We start from the raw sequence: 16,317 nt of genomic DNA, 5'->3' as shown, positions 1-16,317 counted from the left end.
CTTCGTAAACATTTCACTATTGTAATATAGGTTGTATACTTGTAGTTTAATTTTTTTGGTATATATAACGTCCCAAAATTTAAAACCAAAAATTTAGTTTTAATAATAATAAAACCATCAACCAAAACATGTTCATAAAGCCATAAAGGAAAATCAGAGTATATCAATCAATCATCTCAATACATCATACTCAAATAAAACAGAAATTATGGTGTGTGCGATGCGATCACCCCGAGCTCTTCCCCTTCGAACCGGAAGTACCTAAAACATAAACTGAAAACCGTAAGCACAAGGCTTAGTGAGTTTCCCATAATACCTCATACCATACATATCAACATACAATGGGCCATGCCCCACAACCATCGGGCCCCGTCTGGAACAGATCTGTCAGTAACATGCAATGAGCCCCGCTGTAACGACCCAAATTTCACGTCTAAAATTTTCATTTAAATTAAGTGGTTTGTAAAACATTTGTAGTAAAATATCATCCGATCATATCATTTCATAAAACATATCTCGTGTCTGAAAACCCAAAACAAGAAAATGATAATAATGTCAGAGTACAATCCCAGAATATCTAATGATGCGGAAAACCAATGTGTGTGTGTATGATGTGCCGCTACCGCGCCGGCTCCTTCCCCTTCGTTGAAGAGGTATCTGAAACAAAAACTGAAAACTGTAAGCACGAAGCTTAGTGAGTTCCCCCATCATACCACATACCAAACAATCATATCACATACATCCTGCTAGGCATTTCTGGGGTGCCCGACCTACCCGGTACGACCATTCTGGGGTGCCGGCCTACCCATGCGGCCTTTCAGGGGTGCCGTCCTACCCGTGTCAAGCCATTCTGGGGCGCTGACCTACCCGTTTCGAGCCATTCTGGGGTGCTGACTACCCATCAGTCCTAACAACCGAACCTCGGGGACTGGTTCCCTCCTACTACCTCTATCGCATATAACATACAAGCCAGCATGCAAACATATCATCACATACTGTCAGACGTATCTGGGGTATCTGGCCACCCTTCGGTCCTAACAACCGAACTCTACACGTACAACATATCATGCTAGCATATAACATATCAGGTAGTAGCAAACCTAGATGATATCACAAAGACAATCATCTAACATACGAACCCTACTGGTGGGCCGACATTGTAGCCGTAGACCCACCGCTATTGGAGGGTAACTCACCTCGAAGTAGCTGCTGATCCGCGCGGGAACTGCTTGCCTGCTGCTGCTGCTGTTCCGGAAGTCCTCCGGCTATAATTCCCACAAAACGATCAGTCAAACACTGCTAGCTGTACTTAGGGTAAAATGACCATTTTACCCTTGACCAGGTCAAATCCATGTCAAAGTTAACTTTCAGTTTACCTGACTCACCGAGTTGGCTTGCCAACTCGTCGAGTCCCTACCCATTCGATTGTCCTTAATCCTGTCTCTACTCGTCGAGTTAGGCATTGACTCGACGAGTTCTCCTTCTAAACTGATGCCCAAAATTCCTTCATCCTACTCGCCGAGTTGCATGAACAACTCGTCGAGTTCATCTTCATCCGATGAACACTCTAAGCCGTGACTCGCCGAGTTGTATGAACAACTTGCCGAGTCTGTTCTTGAGGTAAGAAGATTGCCTTGGACTCGTCGAGTCCCTCCATGGATGAGTCTGGCTTCCGACTCACTGAGTCCACCCAGGACTCACAACTTCACTCAGCAATCACGAAAAAGGGGAAAACTCGGGGACTCGCGACTCGATTTGCCGAGTCCGATGAACGACTCGCCGAGTCGTTCACATGCAATTACTATATACTCGATTCTGCTTGAATCCAGCTCATACCATACATAGATCTGGGCTCTTAGGGTAGGTTTTACACGTAAAGTTTCCAACTTTACGTGTATACATGCATAGGATGGGGATTTAAGGCTTAATAAAGGCTAAAATGGTAGATCTAGGACATTCAAGCGATTTAATCCCAGAAAGGCCATGGATCCGAGCTTCTGGAACTCAAACAAGCCTAGATCTAGAGGTTAATCAGCTCACTACAATCCTTAATCCATAATCAAGCTTGGAAAATGGTTCAAGAAGGACTTTAATGGTGTTCTAAGGGACTTTAAGCATAAAAACAGAAGGAAACTGAGTTATACCTCAATGAATCTCTGAATTAACACCAAGATATCTGGCCTCCTTCTTCTCCTCTTGCTCTACTCTCATTCTTCTCTCAAAATCTTCAAGAAATCACACCAAAATACTTCAATCTCACAAGAAAAGGGGGTTAGGTCGGTATAAGGAGCTCTGAGGGTGAAGGAGTCGGGCTTGGGGCGCATAAGGTTGATTTAAATAGGGTGCAAACCCTTGAAATTAGGGTTTCATCCAGACAGGGGGGACTTAACGAGTCCAGAATATGGACTCGCCGAGTCGCCAACTTAAGCATGCTCAAAATCCCGGCTCTACTCGGCGAGTCAGGCCTACAACTCATCGAGTCCAAGGATAAAAATGTAAATTACTTAGATAGGTCCTACGTACCAGGAACCAGGTGCTACAAATCTCCCCCACTCATTTTAGACTTCGTCCTCGAAGTCTGCTGCTCGATCCTGGAATAGCTTAGGGTAATGTTCTATCATTTCTTCCACCGGCTCCAAAGTCCACTCCAAACCCATCCAGTGCTGCCATTGCACCTTCACTCATTCCACCCTCTTGTTCCTCAGATCCTTCAACTTCCGGTCGAGGATTGTGACAGGGCGCTCAATGTAATTCAGCCTGTTATCAACCTGAATATCTTCTAATGGCACCTCCACTGAGTCATCCACTAGGCACTTCTGCAACTGGGAGACATGGAAGGTGCTGTGGATCTGACTGAGTTCGGCTGGTAGATCCAGCCTATATGCCACCTTGCCCACCCGGGCTACAAACCTGAACGGTCCAATGTATCTCGGGCCCAACTTGCCCCGCTTCCTGAATCGAATGACGACCTTCCAAGGCGACACTTTCAGGAGAACCATATCCCCGACCTGGAACTCCAGGTCTGATCGGCGCTTGTCGGCGTAACTTTTCTGCCGAATCTGCACAGACTGAAGCCTGCTCCGAACCTGCTGAATCCTCTCGGTCGTCTTGAGCACCACCTCTGTGCTCCCCATGAACCTCTGGCCAACTTCACCCCAACATATTGGGGTTCTGCACCTCTGTCCGTACAACATCTCGAATGGGGGACGGTCAATGCTCACGTGGTAGCTGTTGTTGTACGAGAATTCAGCCAAGGGAAGATAGGTATCCCAGCTACCACTGAAGTCTAGCACGCACGCCCGCAACATATCCTCCAGAGTCCGGATGGTCCGCTCTCTCTGACCATCTGTCTGCGGGTGAAAGGCGGTGCTAAAATGCAGACGAGTGCCCAACTCATCATGAAACTTATTCCAAAACCTGGAAGTGAAACGCACATCTCTGTCTGATATCACTGACACCGGCACCCCGTGCGCGCCAGTATCTCCCTGATATAGATATCGGCCAACTTTTCGGCCGAGATACTCTCCTGGATCGGAATAAAGTGGGAGCTGTTGGTCAATCGATCCACGATGACCCATATCGAATCTACTCCTCGCGCAGTCCTGGGAAGCTTTGTGATAAAATCCATTGTAATATCTTCCCATTTCCACAACGGGATATCCAACGACTGCATCTTGTCGTGCGGTCTCTGATGCTTGGCCTTGACCTTCCTACAGGTCAAGCACCGCTCGACGTACCAAGCCACATCCCACTTCATGCAGGGCCACCAATAGTCTAGACAAAGATCCCTATACATCTTCGTCGCCCCTGGATGAATGGAGAATCGGGATTTTTGCGCCTCCTCCATCAAGATCTGGCGCACGCCTCCGTGATATGGCACCCACACCCTACGGTGTAGTGTCAATAATCCTCGACTATCATAATCGAAGGAGGTGACTTGACCCACTATCCGCTCGCTCTTCTGATGCTCCTCCTTCATAGCCTCCTCCTGAACTTCCTGAATCTGCCCTAATTGTGGAGTCACAATCGTCATCCTCATACACACATCCCTGATCGGCGACGCCTTACGGCTAAGCGCATCAGCCACCACATTGGCCTTCCCCGGGTGATAAAGGATCTCGCAATCATAATCCTTCACCACGTCCAACCACCGACGCTGTCTCATGTTCAGATTCGGCTGATCCATGAGGTACCTCAAACTCTTGTGGTCCGTGTAAATGGTACACCGAACTCCATAGAGGTAATGTCGCCAAATCTTGAGGGCAAAGACCACCGCCCCCAACTCTAAATCATGCGTTAGGTAATTCGCCTCGTGAGGCTTCAGCTGCCTCGAAGCGTAGGCAATGACATGCCCTCTCTGCATCAGTACCGCGCCCAACCCCGAAATGGACGCGTCACAGAATACCACAAAGTCCTCAACGCCCTCGGGCAGGGCTAAGATTGGCGCCTCGCACAATCTCTGTCTCAGAATCTCAAACGCTGCATGCTGCTCAAGCCCCCATCGAAAGACCACGACTTTTCTTAGTCAACCGTGTCAGGGTTACGACTATCTTGGAGAAGTCCTGAATGAATCTCCGATAGTAGCCCGCTAATCCTAGGAAACTCCGAATCTCGGATGGAGACTTCGAAATCTCCCATCTCATCACGACCTCTACCTTGGCCGGGTCTACTGAAATCCCATTCTGGTTGACAAGGTGCCCAAGAAACTGCACCTCGTGCAACCAAAACTCACATTTGGAGAACTTGGCATACAAGCTCTCCCTCCTCAAGGTCTCCAACACCTCCCGCGGGTGCTCCTCATGCTCCTCCTGCATCTTGGAATAAACCAATATATCATCAATAAACACTATCACTGACCGGTCTAACATCGGTCTACACACGCGGTTCATGAGATCCATAAACGCGGCGGGGGCATTGGTGAGCCCGAAGGGGATCACCACAAACTCGTAGTGTCCATAGCGCGTCCGAAACGCAGTCTTCTTGACATCCTCCTCCCTGACCCTCGTCTGATGATATCCGGAACGCAGATCAATCTTGGAGATCCAAGATGCTCCCTGAAGCTGGTCAAAGAGGTCGTCAATCCTCGGGAGTGGGTAACGGTTCTTCATTGTTACCTTATTCACCTCCCGATAATCTATGCACATCCGATGTGACCCGTCCTTCTTCTTTACAAACAGAATCAGGGCTCACCAGGGTGAATTACTCGGTCTAATGAATCCCTTGTCTAGCAGCTCCTACAGCTGCGTAGACAACTCCTGCATCTCGGGAGGAGCCAACCGATAGGGTGCCTTGTCTATCGGAGCCGCACCAGGGACTAGGTCGATCCTAAATTCCACCTGACGCTCTGGAGGTATCCCAGGCAGCTCCTCGGGGAATACGTCCGCGAACTCTCGAACTATGGGCACCTCGCCACCGTCGCTCTACCCGCCTCCTGGGTATCCATAACATACGCGACATATCCCGCGCAACCCTGCTGAAGGTAGCGCCTAGCCCTCGCTGCTGAACATACTGTGGGTCCACGTCGTGGCCTCTCGCCGTGGATCACCAGCTCTCCCCCACCTGGGGTCCTGATCCGCACTAACTGCTGTGTGCAATCTATCATCGCCCCGTTAGGACTCAACCAATCCATGTCGATAATAACCTTGTTCCCCCGCAAAGGTATGGGAACCAGATCCACCAGATAACGCTCCTCAAATAACCTCAACACACAATCCCGGAACACCATCGATGCTCGCACCGAACGGTCATCCGCAATCTCTATGTCTAGAGGGCAATCCAACATGCCTGAAGACTTGGAAAATCTCTTGCTGAGCGCAAGAGAAACAAAAGATCAGGTAGCGCCCGAATCAAACAATACTTAAACTGGAATACCGTTCACATGGAACGATCCTAAACAAAACACATACATATATAGCACCCGTTAGTGATACTAATGCCCCTTGAGGTATCACACTCACAATAAGTCCCCCCGTCTCCACCAGCTTGGGTACATACATATATAGCACCCGTTAGTGATACTTAAACTGGAATACCGTTCTCGGCCTTCCTTAGCTTGGGTACGGATCCTCTGCTTTCAGTAGTACGGGCCCATACTACCTTCCACATATATCCGTACCTTCTTTAAGGGCTGCCTCGACTCCACCAGTTCCCTTTCACTACTGCTGATCATTGCTATACTCATCCTAGGCTTGCCATAGGGAAATCTCTGACTCCGCCCTACCCGGTCCTCAGCTGCTGAAGGCCTCCTTGTAATGCCAATTAGCCATTACCTGAATATCATCACATGTGATGAGGCTCAGATAATCCTTTGAGTAACAGACTCGCTCTTACAGCGGTTAGACTCAAACAAGAGCTGCGCAATAGGGTCAAATCCAGCACTCTAAGATTATTCAACCCTGTTCACATGTGACGTGACATATTCACCTAATGGCTAACTCCCATTATTCAGAGTCCCACAAAGCACAAAGCAAGTAGCATTCAGACAGAAGGGAACAATCTCAATCGATTATGTTCTCATAGGGAGAAACTGCACTAGCATACACTGCTAAACTCGTACTATCAGGCATAACCTAAACATGCTATCCTACTGCTGTCTACTCAATTCTAGCATGCAATTCTCATACACTGAAGCACATAAAGCAGGCACATAAGGCATCACTCCTAGATCCTTAGTCCTATTCTAGCATGATGTTCTACTGAAACTGATAAAAATAACATAAACTTGTATGGGTACTTTGGGGAATACTTACTTGAGCTCGGTCGGTCGCGCACATCACACACTTCGTGCTTTCTCAAAACTCTTTACTTAACCTTGAGAAAACATTTTCTTTTTCAAAATCTTTTAATCCCTCGATTTGAGTTCAGACACCCCCGAAGGTGTGTCCGAATCCCTCAAACCAGGGCTCTGATACCAACTTGTAACGACCCAAATTTCACGTCCAAAAATTTCATTTAAATTAAGTAGTTTAAAAAAAAATAAGTAGTTTGTAAAACATTTGTAGTAAAACATCATCCGATCATATCATTTCATAAAACATATCTCGTGTCTGAAAACCCAAAACATGAAAATGATAATAATGTCAGAGTACAATCCTAGAATATCTAATGATGCGGAAAACCAATGTGTGAGTGTATGATGTGCCGCTACCGCGCCGGCTCCTTCCACTTCGTTGAAGAGGTATCTGAAACAAAAACCGAAAACTGTAAGCACGAAGCTTAGTGAGTTCCCCCATCGTACCACATACCAAACAATCATATCACATACATCCTGCCAGGCATTTCTGGGTGTGACACCCAATTTTTTTTCAAAAATTTTTAACTTTTAAAACCCATCTTAAATTAAATTAAAACAACTGAAATAGTCATAACATAATCCATCAACTTAATAATAATATAAACTAAGTGCGGAAGTAATAATAATAATAAGGTCCCAACAAAATAACTAGTAGCGATGTCCCGATGCTCCATGTCAAGCCTTAGCCTCTTTAATCTTAACACCTGAAAAGTTATAAGGGAAAAACGTAAGCACGAAGCTTAGTGAATTCAAACACAGACATTGTACTAACATTCATATTTACTAGCCCATATCCATTTTCCAATTATAATTATATGATAAAGGCAAAGAACGAATCAATGTCTATATTACAAGAAGGACTTGTAGGTTTGAACCGCACCGGGAAGATCCCGTATCATTTGGCCCTAATCACCGCACCTCACGAAGAGTATTACGTTGGTGATCTTACCTACCCACCGCACCGGTAAATCCGTATCCTTTGGTGGTGTTCCCATATCCATAATTAGTTACATACAGTGCACATGTACGAATTAAAACAATACTTATATAGCATGCTTTTATAATAAATTCAAATAAGCACACACGAGCTAACTAGCAAACACAATCATCAATACAACGGTGTGAGAGAACTCACCTTGAGTGAGTAGTAAGGATAGCTAAGAATCAAATAATGCTACCAAACTTGAGCAAACTTCAAAACCTTACCTAAGAAGGACTAAAGGTTAGAAAGGAGAAGTAATGAAGCTATGAGTTGAGAAAAGAGTAATCACAGCAAGGTCTCTAAAACAGACCTGCTGTTCAAAACGGATTTACTCCAAAATCTAAAACATAAACATAGCTTTAACTAAATTTTATAGGAAACTATGATTGCTCAGGATTCCACAACTATAAAGAACTCATTCTAACTCCAAAAAATGAATTAAATATGAACTTTACAAAATGGTGTATCACTTCTGTCTCCAACAATACAGTCAAGTGATGTTGGCCAATTCTACCCAACTTGTGAGTAGAATTCGTCCAAAACAAAATTAAGAGAAGTAAAGGACATACAAGTGAAAGTCTTAGAGTTGGAATTGAATGAAAAGCATCTCTCAAACTCCAGATATAAAATTCACATTGTGGACAATCACAGCACTAGCAAAAGCTGGTGACTGCCCACTGACCTGGAGTGTGGATCCATTCTTACCAATTTATAATTGGAAATAACACCCCATATTCTCCAGATCTTAAATTCATAATATAAGGAACATATAGAAACTTGGAATCACTCTGGATCCTTTTCCAAGCCTTTGAAATGATGAAAACAAAATGACATATCAGAACAGACCCGGATCAGACCTAACAACAAAGATGCCATTCTTTCACATAGATAAAGCCCTTATCAGTGAGGTTGGCCTGCTTAAGAAAGTTAGCCAACTCAATTTGTGAACTTTTCGAACTGGTTTGGGGTCCGTTTGAGTTCTAGAGCTCCAGATATGATTTTTACAAAATGACTACAGATCTGATGGAAAACAGAATCGTAGCCACCCGTGATTCCTTTTTGGCTTATCCATCCTTCACCTTTTGAAACACATTTTAACATGTGTTCATCATCCCAATTCAGTCCCCATGATAATGGTGGTACTAAAAAGGGTTAGGGATCATTAGGATTTCATTTAGCCACAAGGATATGTAATAATAATCAACATGAAAATAAACATAAGCACATAAAATCATCATTCTCCCTTTTAGGGTTTCCATGATCTTTTGCCACATGTAATCCCCTAGATCCATCATCCACCATATATGGGGTGAAGATAGGATCTTGAGATGATGTATAACATACAATTACAAATCAAATAAGAAGGAGAAGAAGTGAAGATGAAATCATAAAACTAGAACAAGGTTACGAATCAAGTTGTAAGAAAGGACAAGGAGGTTCATACCAATATGAATCAAGGCTGGAAATGAACAAGAATTAAGCTCCAAACAGCCCCTTGGCTGCTCTTGATCCCAAAGAGAGAGAGAGAGAGGGACGATTTTTGAGAGAGAGAGAGAGGGAGGGTTTAGAGTGTTTTCCTTGTGTGTGTTCCAAATGATTCAATTTACACATTAAGTACTATTTACTAGATGGACTTTGCAAATAGGTCCATAGTCCATGGACTTCAATAAAAGGAGTTTACAAGATGATCAAAAGAGTCCAATAACATAAGAAATCAGACATTGGTTAAATAAATTAACCCAAGGTTACAAGGATAATTAAAATAAATAACCAAACGTACCGAGATAAACCGGGGTGTTACACTGGGGTGCCCGACCCACCCGGTACGGCCATTCTGGGGTGCCGACCTACCCATGCGGCTTTTCTGGGGTGCCGTCCTTCCCGTGTCAAGCCATTCTGGGGCGCTGACCTACCCGTTTCGAGCCATTCTGGGGTGCTGACTACCCATCGGTCCTAACAACCGAACCTCGGGGACTGGTTCCCTCCTACTACCTCTATCGCATATAACATACAAGCCAGCGTGCAAACATATCATCACATACTATCAGACGTATCTGGGGTGTCTGGCCACCCTTCGTTCCTAACAACCGAACTCTACACATACAACATATCATGCTAGCATATAACATATCAGGTAGTAGCAAACCTAGATGATATCACAAAGACAATCATCTAACATACGAACCCTACTGGTGGGCCGACATTGTAGCCGTAGACCCACCGCTATTGGAGGGTAATTCACCTCGAAGTAGATGTTGATCTGCGCGGGAACTGCCTGCCTGCTGCTGCTGCTATTCCGAAAGTCCTCCGGCTATAATTCCCACAAAACGATCGGTCAAACACTGCTAGCTGTACTTAGGGTAAAATGACCATTTTACCCTTGACCAGGTCAAAGTCCAAATCAAAGTTAACTTTCAGTTGACCCGACTCGCCGAGTTGGCTTGCCAACTCGTCGAGTCCCTACCCATTCGATTGTCCTTAATCCCGTCTCTACTCGTCAAGTTAGGGATTGACTCGACGAGTTCTCCTTCTAAACTGATGCCCAAAAGTCCTTCATCCTACTCGCCGAGTTGCATGAACAACTCGTCGAGTTCATCTTCATCCGATGAACACTCTAAGCTGCGACTCGCCGAGTTGTATGAACAACTTGTTGAGTCTGTTCTTGAGGTAAGAAGATTGCCTTGGACTCGCCGAGTCAGGGAATTGACTCGCTGAGTCCCTCCATGGATGATTCTGGCTTCCGACTCACTGAGTCCACCCAGGACTCATAACTTCACTCAGCAATCACGAAAACGGGGAAAACTCGGGGACTCGCGACTCGACTTGCCGAGTCCGATGAACGTCTCGCCGAGTCGTTCACATGCAATTACTATATACTCGATTCTGCTTGAATCCAGCTCATACCATACATAGATCTATGCTCTTAGTGTAGGTTTTACACGTAAAGTTTCCAACTTTACGTGTATACATGCATAGGATGGGGATTTAAGGCTTAATAAAGGCTAAAATGGTAGATCTAGGATATTCAAGCGATTTAATCCCAAAAAGGCCATGGATCCGAGCTTCTGGAACTCAAACAAGCCTAGATCTAGAGGTTAATCAGCTCACTACAATCCTTAATCCATAATCAAGCTTGGAAAATGGTTCAAGAAGGACTTTAATGGTGTTCTAAGGGACTTTAAGCATAAAAACAAAAGGAAACTGAGTTATACCTCAATGAATCTCTGAATTAACACCAAGATATCTGGCCTCCTTCTTCTCCTCTTGATCTACTCTCTTTCTTCTCTCAAAATCTTCAAGAAATCACACCAAAATACTTCAATCTCACAAGAAAAGGGGGTTAGGTCGGTATAAGGAGCTCTGAGGGTGAAGGAGTCGGGCTTGGGGCGCATAAGGTTGATTTAAATAGGGTGCAAACCCTTGAAATTAGGGTTTCATCCAGACAGGGGGGACTTAACGAGTCCAGAATATGGACTCGCCGAGTCGCCAACTTAAGCATGCTCAAAATCCCGGCTCTACTCGGTGAGTCGGGCCTACAACTCGCTGAGTCCAATGCTAAAAATGTAAATTACTTAGATAGGTCCTACGTACCCGGAACCAGGTGCTACACCCGCCCAACACACTCATCAGGCCCCGCCAGGTATACATACAAACACGTACAACACATGCAAGAGTCACACTAACAACTAGCATACAAATAACAATAATACATGGGCTGACATTGGTGCCTTCGACCCGTCAAACATTGGGAGGAGATGTCACACCCTAAAACCGGAACGGCGGAAACGTTCTGGGGTGGAGGACGTCATGTCAAGTATCACAACATATGCAGTATAGTTATCAAAGTACAACAACCATTGCATTAATAGAAATACTTTTACATAGGTTACATTTAATAACAACATCGAAGTAAATACAGAGAATAACATAAAGTGCAGCTCGGTACAAAGTTGTCTTCACAAAAGCTCCCGGAGTGTACATGTCTACTGACGACCTGAGAATACAAGTTATTTTGAAAATGAGTGTCAGCATTTTAATGCTGGTGAGTTCATAAGTATTTAGTGACATTGGTATAATTACATGTTTTCCTTCAAAATAATCACGTAAAAGATAGTGGTTTAGAATTTACAGAGTATTAGAATCCTTTCCAGAAAATCCCATATTTTCTAATAAAAAGTAGTCTTCTACCAAGTTCCAATTCTTTTATGTTTAAGGAGTATTTTCCCCTAAAAGTACTATCACTATCAAAATATAGTTTATGATGGGTTTTGAGCATTCTAACACTTCCTAAGTGTACATGCAACCCTAATAACCTTGGATCTATGTTTGTCTAATTATCATGCAAAGTTGAATTCCAAGGTTATATTCCTATCTAGCATACATGGGGAACAATTTTTAACTTGAATGAAAGATAGAATAACTTACCTTCTTGTTGCTTATGTTCCTTGAAACCTTGTGAGCCTAGCACCCCAAGTGTGATGCCTCAAATGCTTCACACAACACCAAATGCTCTTGGAAAGACTTTTGAGAGAATACACACTTCTTGAAATCGGCCTAGCCCTCTTGTTTCATATGTGTAGCCGATTTTGGTGGAGAATGGGATTCTTATATAGTGTTGACACATCTAGGGTTACACCATGTAAACCCTAATGTATCATGACTCTTCATTTCCATGACCCATGGGTTTGTAACTCCCATGGAGCATCCATGGAGCATCTTATGGGTGGAACCCAACTTGATAATCCATGGAGCCTCTTAGCCCACTAAACAAGATATAGATGATTTACATAATCAACCCATATATTTAATTAGTTATCTTTTGATCACTTAATTAATTCTAAATTAATTCTGGATCAAACTAATCAAATAATATTATTAATATATTAGAACTTATAATATATTAATAATCTCCAAGTGTTATTTCTCTCATTTAGTCTATCCAATTGCATGGTGCCATGCAACCCAAATGGACCATGCCGGGTCGGGTCAAGTACTGACCAGAAATAATTATGGACTTAGACACCTTATCCAACAGTCTCCCACTTGGATAAGTCTAATAACTAAAACTCATGTACTTCAGGAGCCGACCGGCAATCGTAGCTCTTTCAAGGTCTCTCGGAACTGAGAAGATGTTGATACGCCATTTAAGATAAGTGATCATATAATCCTCTGTTCTAGATATCAGCCGGACAAATACATGGAACAATGTCTTACTTATTGTCCAGCAGTTTGTTTCCCGATTTCCGATTTTGTTTGACAAAGAACTTAATTGAACACATCAACTTAGTTCTGACCGGGCCCGGTACATAGGTCAAAACAAAATCATCGAGGGGCCCAGATACCAGCTTCTAATCCAAGAAGGAACGTATAAACTTCGACTCATATGTTTGTTCTACCACTCATTGAATTATACACAAAAGCACGTTTTATAACATCGAGTTACCAATGCATTTTCGTACAATCAATGCATAACCAACTTGTAAGTAACAAATCATATCTTTAGGTTTGAAGACTTATATGATATTACCGTCTCACGATCACTCGAGATGAATTCCATGAAGTGATTCCAGTGAGCGTGGGTTGAGTCCAATGCTCAGAACTTATGAGCACTCATGATTGTTGTAGCCTTGTACAACACCGTAGACCTCTGCAACCAATCATGACAGTCTTGATTCATACCTACTTCCGACATATGACCGACTGTGGAGGTCTGAATAATATGTTATACCAAACAAAATTATTCTGGAAGTCAAAACATGCAAAAGAAATATAGTAAACGATTGACAAGAGATAGCAACACTTTACTCATAAATAAAACACCTTTTATTCATCATCTAATGTCAATTAAACTTTACAAATTTCGAGGTTATCTAACTACTAAATCTAATATCATCCTTCAGCCCTATGCTCCGAGCATGCTGGAGATGCTTAACCCGAGTCAGTCCCTTCGTGAGGGGATCTGATGGGTTCTCATCCGATGATACCCTCTTTGCCACGAGGAGTCCTTCTTCTATTCGATGTTTGATAAAATGGTATTTTCTGTCGATGTTTCTGGATCTCCCGTGATCCCTTGGTTCCTTGGCTAAGGCAACAGCGCTTTCACTATCACAGAAAATTTCCATTGGCTCTTTAATATCTGGTACAACTCCAAGGTCTCCAATGAAGTTCTTCAGCCATATCGCCTCCTTTGCCGCCTCGCTAGCTGCAATATACTCTGATTCACAAGTTGAATTAGCCACCGTCTCTTGCTTGGAACTCTTCCAAGAAATTGCTCCTCCGTTTAGGGTAAAGACCCAGCCCGACTGAGAGAGGAAATTATCCCTATCAGTCTGGAAGCTAGCATCACTATACCTTACAACTCTCAAGTCATCACTCCCACCGAGGGTAAGGACCCAGTCCTTAGTCCTCCGTAGGTACTTGAGGATATTCTTTACCGTAGTCCAGTGTGCCTTACCAGGGTTCCCCTGATACCTGCTAACCATGTTCAGGGCAAAGGCTACATCAGGTCGAGTACACGTCATAGCATACATGATCGATCCTACAGCCGAAGCATAAGGTATTCGACTCATTTATGCTATCTCAGCCTCAGTGCTAGGGATTTGTGTCTTACTCAATCTGACATTACTCTGGATGGGTAACTCTCCTTTCTTGGAGTCCTGCATGCTGAATCTCTTCAGCACCTTATCCAAGTAGGTACTCTGACTAAGTCCAATTAGTCTTTTACTCCGATCTCTCAAGATCCTTATCCCTAGAATATAGGCAGCTTCTCCTAGGTCCTTCATAGAGACACACTTCCCAAGCCAGGACTTAACTTCCTGCAGAGTTGGGATGTCATTTCCTATGAGTAGTATGTCATCCACATACAATACCAAAAAGCTAACTATACTCCCACTAGCCTTGACATACACGCAAGACTCATCTTCACTCCTCGAAAAGCCAAATTCCTTGACCTTTTCATCAAAGCAAAGATTCCATCTGCGAGGTGCTTGCTTCAATCCATAAATGGATTTCTCAAGCTTACACACTCTATTAGGGTACTTGTTGCTGACAAAACCTTCTGGCTGACTCATGTAAACATCTTCAGCCAACTTTCCATTAAGAAAAGCGGTTTTGACATCCATTTGCCCTATTTCATAGTCATGAAATGCAGCTATGGCTAACAGAACCCTAATAGACTTAATCTTGGCTACTGGAGAAAAGGTCTCATCATAGTCCACTCCAGGAATTTGAAAGAAGCCCTTTGCAACCAGTCGAGCCTTATAAGTGTGTACTTTACCATCCATGTCGGTCTTCTTCTTGAAGATCCATTTGCACCCTACTGTCTTACGACCTGGTACATTCTCAACCAAGTTCCAAACTTGATTGTCATACATGGACTGTATTTCGCTGTCCATTGCCTCTTTCCACTTGGCTGACTCAGGGACTGCCATGGCTTCCACGTAACTGTTAGGTTCATCCTGTAGGGTTTTGAGCATTCTAACACCCCTAAGTGTACATGCAACCCTAAATACCTTGGATCTATGTTTTCTCTATTATACATGCAAATAAGAACTTCCAAGGTATTATCCTAATCTAGCATACAAAACAATGAGTGTAACAAGATAGAATACATACCTCTTTGATGTAGAAAGTCTTCATGAAGCTTGAGTGCCTAGCTCCAATAGTGTGGAAGCCTCAAATGGAATCACAATCACCAAAACACTTAGAATAGCTTGAGAGAATTCTACAACTCATGAAATCGGCTAGCCCTTTCACTTCACACACTAGTGGCCAATTTTGGTCAAGAATAAGATGCTTATATAGTTAGGGTTACACCATGTAAACCCTAATTGACATGGCCTTTCATTTCCATGATCCATGGGTACAAATACACCATGGAGCATCCATGGACCATCCTATGGGTTTTAGCCCAACTTGATTATCCATGGAGCATTAGCCCACTATACAAGTATGGATGATTTACACAATCAACCCATATATTTAATTAGTCTTCTTTTGATCACTTAATTAATCCTAGATTAATTATTGATCAATACTAATTAAATAATCTTATTATTCTTATTATTAATATACTAGAACTTATAATATATTAATAACCATAAGTGTCTTATTTCTCTCATTATAGTCTATCCAAGCGCATGATGGTATGCAACCCAAATGGACCATGCCGGGTCGGGTCAAGTCTTACCAATTATAGTTATGGACTTAGACATAAATCCAACAGTCTCCCACTTGGATAAGTCTAAAACTATTATTGCGTATGACTTCAGGAACCAACTGGCAATCGTAGCTCTCAAAAGCTTCTGTCGAACTCTGACCTTGTAGATGAACTCTGACCTTTGTCAATGACTTGTCCATTAGATAAGGGATCATATATTCCTCCATTCTAGATATCATATGGACTGAGACATGGATTATAATCATTCTCTCTGTCCATTTTTTGTTTCCCGATTTCCGATTTATGACGACTGACTATTTGAACAAATCAAATCAATCCTGGCCCGACCGAGCACTTCCATTTGTCATCATCAAATCATCGAGG

The sequence above is a fragment of the Lactuca sativa genome, chromosome 9 (genome assembly GCF_002870075.4).
Source record: "Lactuca sativa cultivar Salinas chromosome 9, Lsat_Salinas_v11, whole genome shotgun sequence".
NCBI classification, from domain to species: domain Eukaryota; kingdom Viridiplantae; phylum Streptophyta; class Magnoliopsida; order Asterales; family Asteraceae; genus Lactuca; species Lactuca sativa.
This window is presented reverse-complemented; position numbering follows the sequence as displayed.